Here is an 8903-nt window from a genome sequence, read left to right as displayed (position 1 = left end):
GACGTTTAACAGGGGGTTTGATGTGGCCTCCGATAGAATTTATACTGCAGAACTCATTATCAAGAACCAATGAGGCTTAAAATATTCTCACCTGTATGAAAAATAGATCCAACTTAGACTAGAGTTGTTTTCCTGCAGTACAAGAGGCTTGAACCTTTTCTTCCATCTGAGTGAAGCCCATGTGAGAATGATCAACGAATGTACAGAGAAAGAAAGAAACTAACAAGGAAATGGACATTATTTGCCCTCAAATATGGTGGGGTCAAACATGAACAGAGGTCAGGGTAAACATCAGGTTTATGTTTGCTCTGTAAAATACCATACACTGTACATTTGTGCATCTGCTCCACCTGTAGGAAATTTATCAAGAGGGTCTTTGGAAGACAGCAGGAGGTCCTTTAACATGTGCTACTCAGCTGCTCGCCTTATAGCCCGGCTCTGTTTTTCAGAGGAAAACCTGCACACGTTACAATAATGGAAGGCAAGATTTACACCCCTGCTCTAAAAAAAAAAAAAAAAAAAAAAAAAAAAAAGAAATCTCTCTCCAAGCCACATCTCCTACGGGGTGATTATTGCTCTGATTCAAGGGAGGGTATTATATTCAATGATGTAACAGTATATATCTGTGATACTAATGACTCCTGTGGTTTGCATGTGGAACAACTTCCCAAAGTCCTAAACTTCTCAGGTAGCGTCTCTCAGAAACCTGCTGCTGCGGTGCAATAATAGCTCTGCTCCGCTTGTCCTGCATCATAAGTAATGTGTGTAAAGAATGACCCAAGTGGTCGAACAAACCACGGCAGGAAAAATATCCGCTTCCTTTGGGCCTGAGAGGAAAGCGCCGACAGCTGAAGCCTCCACAGTCTTCGTGTGAACAGACGTTTTCACTGCTTTTACTTCTTGAGTGGACAAGACGTCCTCAAGGTAAAATATGTACGATAAAAAATGCTATTAGAATTTCCAGGTGACTGCGTGTTGATACGCTTAATAACTCATCGTCATTTAGATTGTTTTAGAAAGGTCCTGAATAAAAATGAAGAATCTGAAACAGCAAAAATTAAATGATGTGGAAAAGGTCAGTTATAAGCCTACAGCAGTGGTTGGTTGAATAAAAAAATACACACTATAGTAAAAATGCAATTACTCCTATAACAAACAAAAACACTTCTTGTAATTTACTTGTAATATGTTACTATCCACCTTTGCTCTATAGGGTTGCAGTTACTGATTATTTTCAGTATGAAATATTCTAGTGCTTACTCTGATGATTAATAAAGTAATCAGATAAGCACAATTTTAGTATTTTTCAAAGAGTAAACTGCAACATACGTCCTATCTTGGGAGTGAACAAGATGAAACCAATAGTGAAAGAAACACTCAGATTGTAGCCAGTTAGTGAAATGTTTTTTTTTTATTTCCAAATCTTTTATTTTTAAGATTACAAGATGGAAGAGGTGGTGGCTGGAGATATGGCTGACGTGAGGGAATTGGTGTCCGATACTGTAGACGGATGTCAGTCCAGGACAGGGAGAGCTGGCCGGCAGGCTTGGAAAACTGGCTAGGCGCACTGGCAGAAATGCTGAAGATGGGAAACAGGTGTGAGTTGGCGGACAAGCAAGCAAACAAACTGTCAAGCAGATAAACAAACTAATAAACTGAGTTGGAAGAACGGCACACGGCAATGATCCAACAGGGACTGGCTGTTCAATCAGGAGAGACAAGTGAAGACAATTAAATATACAGATGAAATGTGATAATTAGTGTTGACAGACAGTCAAATGGAAATAAGGAGTGAAAATGAGTGAGAGGAATGAAAGGCAGGATGGTAAAAGAAATTAAGCACAGACCCAAACATGCAAAACGATAACCTTCCTGACTGAAGTTATATGCCTTAATTTGGTACAGAGTGTAGTGAGGAGGTGACGGCCTGATGACAGACAGGTGTGCTTGATTAGAGATGGCAGTCAGGTGTGCAAAGAGTGAGAGCGAGTGAGAAAAGGGGAGGAGAAACTAGCAAACAGACAGAAACAAAACACACCTCACTAATAACTAGGTGGAAACAAGGCACACACACAGGCAGGAGTGACAGAGGAGAGACCAACCTGGGGATACACCTGAATCTGAATTTGGGAAAGCACAAATAATGCAGTGCAAACAGATATTTCTTCTTCCCCAATTTGTTAATTATTATTTGGGGAAAAATAATCTCCAGAACGTAACGCAATAACATCCAGAGTACTACTCTTTACTTTTATTTAAGTAATAACATCTGAGTGCTGTTTGAGAAGGCTAATGGCCAACATGTTCATGTTCACAAGTTACTGCATGTTCTGCTGGCAGAAAAAATGTTATTCACCTTTACATATCAACCCTTGTAGTCACCTGTCATTGAATGCTTATACATTTGTAGTGGCTAAACCTGCAGATCTAGCCATTGCTAATACTAACCAGGTGATCCCTTGGCTAGCTCTGCCTCCTAGTGCAGCTTCATGGCCACTTTCAAACTGAAATGTTCCCAAAACCTCAACAGTTTGTACTGATTTAACTACTTCTGTCTTTTTTTTCAAAGACATAAGCAATACAGAGCATGGCTGTATTAGGAGACATGGATACCAGGCTCTCAAAAACCATTCATTCTAATGAAAGCTGCTCACCCATCATGCCAGAGAAGTGTTTTCTGTCTGGAGAGTTTGTTTCCAACATTGTGCGGCACACTGTACAAAGACGTTAGTGTCTCTTACTCTGTCCCAGCTTGTCCCATGGACTTTGTGTTGAGATGATGTCACACAAGTAACAGCTGTGTTCCCAGGGTCTTTGTTTTAAGGCTTTTAATGCTAATAACTAAAATAAAGTGCAGTAATTGACTTTGTTTGCTGTTTAAAGCTACTACAAGGATTTTTAACTGATTTTTAAACAGTCTCAGTTTAATACCGGTGCCTCTCTATAACCTATGTAAGCAAAGAAGAACGGTTATTTCTTTATAGTTATTCTTAATGCCTGCCACAAGATCGGATTCCCCTTGAACTCAAATGAGATGATTTACAGCATGCAGACTGGAAGAGCCTGATTACATTTTCCCAGGCAAAAGAAGGGGGAGGACATTTCTTTAGATAATTATAGTTTTGATGATATATTTTGTGGTTATTACAGTGGAAACACTACCACTTTTGTCCAAAAAGGCCTCCAAAATCAGCAAAATATGAAAGTTCATGGTAGGTGGCCTACGGGGAAAATGCTTTTTGGCCATGCGGGGGATTTTATTGTGTTGCAGTGCCATGTTTGGCTACTGACATATGTAGTGAAACATCCAGATCAGCTCCTGTTGCACCAGTGATTACTCTGTGCACTTTTCTAAGAGGTCCATAATGAAATGAGGCTTTGGGGCAGAGAATTAGAACTGAAGATTTTTACTACTCAAATTACTCGAGTTCCTTGAAATATGTTTTCAGTCTGTAGGCTGATTTCTTATCTTTGTCCGTATGCACCTGTTCCATTTACTAAAACTTCCCATGTTTCCATGCTATATGAGACTGGAAATGTTTAATATAATTTAGCAACAAGGCTCCATTTGGACCAGTATGAGCGGCTGAACAGGCAGCAGCTCTGATTTCCACTTTCAGCTTTACTCCTCTATAAAGATCTATTATTACCTTATTGCCTCCATTTTTCCTTCTGAAGCACAGGTGAGCTGAGCTCGGCTCTACAGCCATGTCCCGCTTCTGCTGCACACTCACAACAGCTGCAGGTTTCATATATGAACACTTGATATGAAAAAGGAAATAATCTGATCTGACCACCATCAGCAAAATCCCCATCAGTGCAATAAAGACTCACAATGTGGAACCACAGAGATTTATCTGGATTAGGAGTGAGCTGTAATGGTATTAATATTAGTCTACAGTAGCACATGCTGTGTTGTGTCAGTCAGTGTTTTCAGATGGCCATTAAAGATAAATAATAGACCATATGCTTAATTATTTATGGATGACTTTATTCTAACCAGAGCAACAATTTGGGATTGTCTCATGAACAAAGTTGTAGTGTTGCTAAGAAAGTCTCTGTATAAAAGATTTGTATGCAGAAATAATCTTGTTTTGTTCACTTTTATGTACTAAAAGTGCTGGTTTTGCAGTAAAATGTCTCATGTGACTGATGTATTACTAAGTTTGACATTGTTAGATTGATCATATTGATGCATCATGTGCACAACATTTTGGTCCAGTGGTTCCCAGCATAGAGGCTGACTCACAAATCTTAGAGGATGATTAATGGGAAAGAAAAAAAAGAAACAAAAAACAACAAGAAAGTGCTGCCTAAATTTTTTTTTTCTTCTTTTTTGGACTTGGAATTGGAATGAAACCCTGTGAAATATTCAGAGGAAAAATATATCTTTGTCTTTCTGTTCACAGTTCTATTCGATGCTCACAAATCCAAATGCATAAATAAAAAGATGCTCAAAAAATCTATCCACAGCTATTTAACAGACACTTCTTTCACAATGTACATCTATGGGAAAAAACTCTTCGGGACACTATGCATCATGTGATGCTGTAATTACACAGTTTGGCCACTAGGCCAGATTGTCTTCAAACAATCAAAAATAAAATGACTAAATGTGCTCAAAAAGCAATTAAATACATATTTTAAGAATAAAATTGAAATACTGTTCATCTCTGCTGATAGATCTCTGCAATGTGACGAGGAGCCACAAAATGCAATGTTTCCCTCTGAACGGTAGAGGAGTAGACGCTACAGAAAATATTCAAATAGAACCTCAGAATTGTACTTAAGTATAGTACTTGAGTTAATGCATGCAGTTACTTTTCACCACTGAGATTTGAGTGCTTCTTCCACCTCTGTCATAAAGTTATTGCAGGACTGGATGGACTTGGAGCCACCTGAGCTGAGTCTGGCCTGTCCGCAGGATTGATGGGAAAGCCAGACAGCATGTGCGGTGTTTTACAGTGGGCTGCTCTTCTGTTTTCTTGCTGGAAAAAACCTCACATCCATGAAACACACGTTTGAGCCGCCTGGCCGAACAGGAAAGGGGACTATATAGGCTATAGCATGACATGTGTAAGCAGATCTCGCTGCATTTGAAGTTTTAAAAGCTTCTGCCTGAAAGATTTAGTATTAAGAGGGGGGACTGTATACGACACCCTTGCAGGACCCCTTATAAATTGGAATCAATTTTTCAAAGGAAATCATAAAAGCCCTTTCCTTTTCCCCTCTTGCCGTGCCATGCTGATGGCTCCATTTAAAGTGGGCCTATCCACATTCTTTCACCATTACTGCTAAGTATCCGCCTCGAGCATTACCTTCACTGACAGAGGGTTTGGGCTGAGGTTAGAGCATTTAATGGCCCAATTTGAGCCATTTTTACATTACATCAGGATATGTTGTGGTATTGTTTGGAAAAAGGCAAAGAATAATACTGGGCCAGGGAGAATGACAAAGCCAGTCACTTCCTACAAATTGACCCAGCTGATGAGAAAAGCAAAGCGCGTGTAACGGCTTGGACCGCTCCTAAAAGGCCCCATATGTTTAAAGGGGATGGTTAAGCGTTTCTAGTCCCGTCACGCTTCACTTGGAGAGCTTGTAACAAAAGGGGGGACTCTCCGGAGGTATTGCTGACGCAAGTAGGGGATGGAAGGCTCCCGTTCGCGCTTCATCCCCGGTCATCACCGCTTTCATCAAGATCCACAGAGTTCGTCCAATAACGGCCTAATAACGTTTATCGCTTCAGTTTATTGTTTCGCTATTCCTTGTTGAGAAAATGTCCCAGGCTGTGTAAAACCTCAGATGAAAGCGAGGTTTTGGGAGCACAGATGACCTCTTAATGTGCTTCAGTTTCAGTGAACTGCAGACTGTTCGCTCAGCTCCCTCGTTGAATGTGTGAAACACTCATTCATGTAGTGTACACTCTTGGTTGTGATGTCTTGTAACCACAAGTGTCACAGGCTGGATCCATAAGTGTGTTAATACACATCAAAGTGCTTTTGAGACACTGAACACCAACCAACTTTAGAGGAACAGTTATAATGATTGAGTGATTAAAATAACACATTCACAGCATTTTGTAGGATGTTTTAAACTTTATGTCAGTGATGTAGTACTCCATCTCAAGATCTCTTCTCGTGTTAGAATTGATGGCAATTTTTACTCTGCTTTGTCTTGGTCTCTGTGACAGGATGTAAAACTTCCTCTGGCTGTCTGGGAGGAGTTGTCTGCAACATCTTCTTTAATAAAACTGTCTTCCTCAGATACAAGGAGTTCATCACCAAAACAATTTGACAATTTTTACAATTTTAAAATACATTTTTACCAATGCGCAGTGTGCACATGTTACCTATTTCACAAGTCCCACAACACCACTCTGGTCTGAGTGAAACCAAATCTTACAGTTGCCATTTCATTTTCATGACCTCTGGTGAAATTCTGTTCAGCTTATTTCAGATTTTGGACCTAATCCAAATTTCATCTGCTGTAAACTACCCAAACCTGACATGTATCCATTAATTTAAAAAAAGAGACATGATTTAATAGAAACTTGAGGACAGTCAGATCCAGTTTGACACAGACCAAGATGATAACTGGAAGCACCAAGATGCACCGCTAATTACCAAACCTACCACAGGTAAGAAAGAGCATCAACATGTCATTTTCCTGCAGCTCACAGTTCATACTATCTTTCTGCCTCAAAGAACTCATTTTACCTGTGATGGTTATGATTAGATCTACTGATACTGAGGAATCAGACATATTGACAGACCTGAGACCTGCAGCAGTAGCAGGGGACCCTTCTCCACCCCACTGAATCTCATTTGGACCAGGCCTGATTATCTTTTATCAGTGACTGATCTTGCAATTTCAACATGTGGAATGGGTCAGAAGCCTTTGGCGACAGCGCCGTCTGACTTGATTAACAGCTCTTATTAGTCTTTTCATAAAGTTTTCCTTTTATTCTTCCACAATGGGCTGAAAAACTAGTTTAAGCCAGAGCAAAACTTTCACCCCCTACGTGGATTTTTATCAGATATATTTCAAATTTGCATTGTGAGCAGATGACGGTTTTACAGTGGCATGAAAATTGCTGACTAGTTTGTCTTTATTGGATAACAAATAGTTGGTTGCATTAATACCAAACTGTACCAACAGTCTTTATGCTCATTTCACACAACTATGCAACAATGTGTGGTCTAATTACAGGGTGCATCTTACGGTGGCTTCAGTACGTGGAAAAAAAGATTCCTCTGTGCCCGCCTCCTGCGTGCTGCTCCTCATTTCCCTCCTCCTCTCGTTCCCACAGGGATGCAGTGGTTAAATGAGGCAGACGATGAGCTTCACCTCCTGTAAAGTGTGTTAGTGAGATGACTTGATAGTGCAGCGGCAGGGTGGTCTCTGGAGGGCCGAGTCCTTGTAAAGACGAGGACCTCCCCATCTGTATGCCGCCCTCTCTGGGTCTGGTGGGGCCCGGCTCTTTCAGCCTGATGACCCACCCAGCTGGAGCTCCGACTCCCAAAAGTCACTGTGTTAACATTTACTTCCATGGAAAGTCAAGAGAGTGAATATTCACTTTTACAGTGCTGTGTTGCCTCAGGTGCTCACAAACTGGAAGATCCAGATTTGCACAAGTTTTTTTTTTCTGCTGTAACAATTCTTATTAAAGTGACTGGTGACTTAAGAAAGCACCAGAAAGAACAAGCAGCACAGCTTCAAGCAATTTTCTACGCAATTAGTTGTCAATTTCAAGTTCACAGTGGGCGCAGATCCAGACCAACTTTTAAAAATGTTTATTTCAAATTAAATTCAATTTATAAATTCAAATTATATAATTGAAAATAGATATTTAATAGAAACCAACTCCACTTAATTCACAAATGAACAACTCTTTTTGAGGATTCTGGTCCTGCCGTCCCTCTTACTGTCTCACTGAGTGAATGACATGTGTGTCGATTGTGCCTGTAGATCACAGTGAATCAGAAAAGAGTCCTTGTGTTGGTGTGATTAAAGTTTTCACTGTGGAAAAAAACTTTCCCCACCATAAAACACCTGCTTTTAGAATGGAGTTTAGTTTAACAGTTTGTCCAATTGAAAGACTGCTGGGAGCAGAGGGTACTTTAATGTTAATAATTCACAGAATTGAGCTGGCCTATCCTCTACTTATGAAACTAAAATAAAATCCATATCTATACAAACAATTCTATGTATATGTATGTATCTTATATACTTATGACAGTTGTCATATGAAAACCACAGCCCTCAGAAATCTGCACTCTCACTCTCTCACTTCTCTCAGACTCACATACTTTCCAGAGTGACTCCCTGTGGTACCCAGCAGGGTTCCTTACACACACACACACACACACACACACACACACACACACACACACACACACACACACACATTTGACCAATATGGGCTAATGGTAACCAGACTGTCCTCTTTCAATTCTGCTCATCTTTAGTCTTTCTGTCTTCTGTCCCCTCTCTCTCTACATTCACTTGAAGTTCCAGTGTGTAAGATTTACAGGCATTTATATATAAATAACATTCATAAGTATGTTTTCATTGGTGTATAATCACCTTAAAATAAGAATTGTGTTTCCGTTAGAATGAGCTGTTTATATCCATGGACGTCACAGGTCCTCTTCCATGGAGGCTGGTTTCCATGTTGCACCGCCATGTTACCTACAAGTGTTTATTTATCGGTATGATAAAATTAAGTAAGTATTATATGGACAAGATTTAGTGCCAGTGAAAAAGGTTTGGCTTTAAGTTAAAATATATTGTAAAACCCAGTATCTGTCTTTCTTTCTTTCTTTTTAAATATGTTTTGGGCATTTTATGCCTTTAATGACAGGACAGCTGAAGATGTGACAGGAAATGGGGAGAGAGAGTGG

The sequence above is a fragment of the Lutjanus erythropterus genome, chromosome 10 (genome assembly GCF_056507025.1).
Source record: "Lutjanus erythropterus isolate fLutEry1 chromosome 10, fLutEry1.hap2, whole genome shotgun sequence".
NCBI classification, from domain to species: domain Eukaryota; kingdom Metazoa; phylum Chordata; class Actinopteri; order Lutjaniformes; family Lutjanidae; genus Lutjanus; species Lutjanus erythropterus.
Note: the sequence above shows the minus strand (reverse complement) of the source record.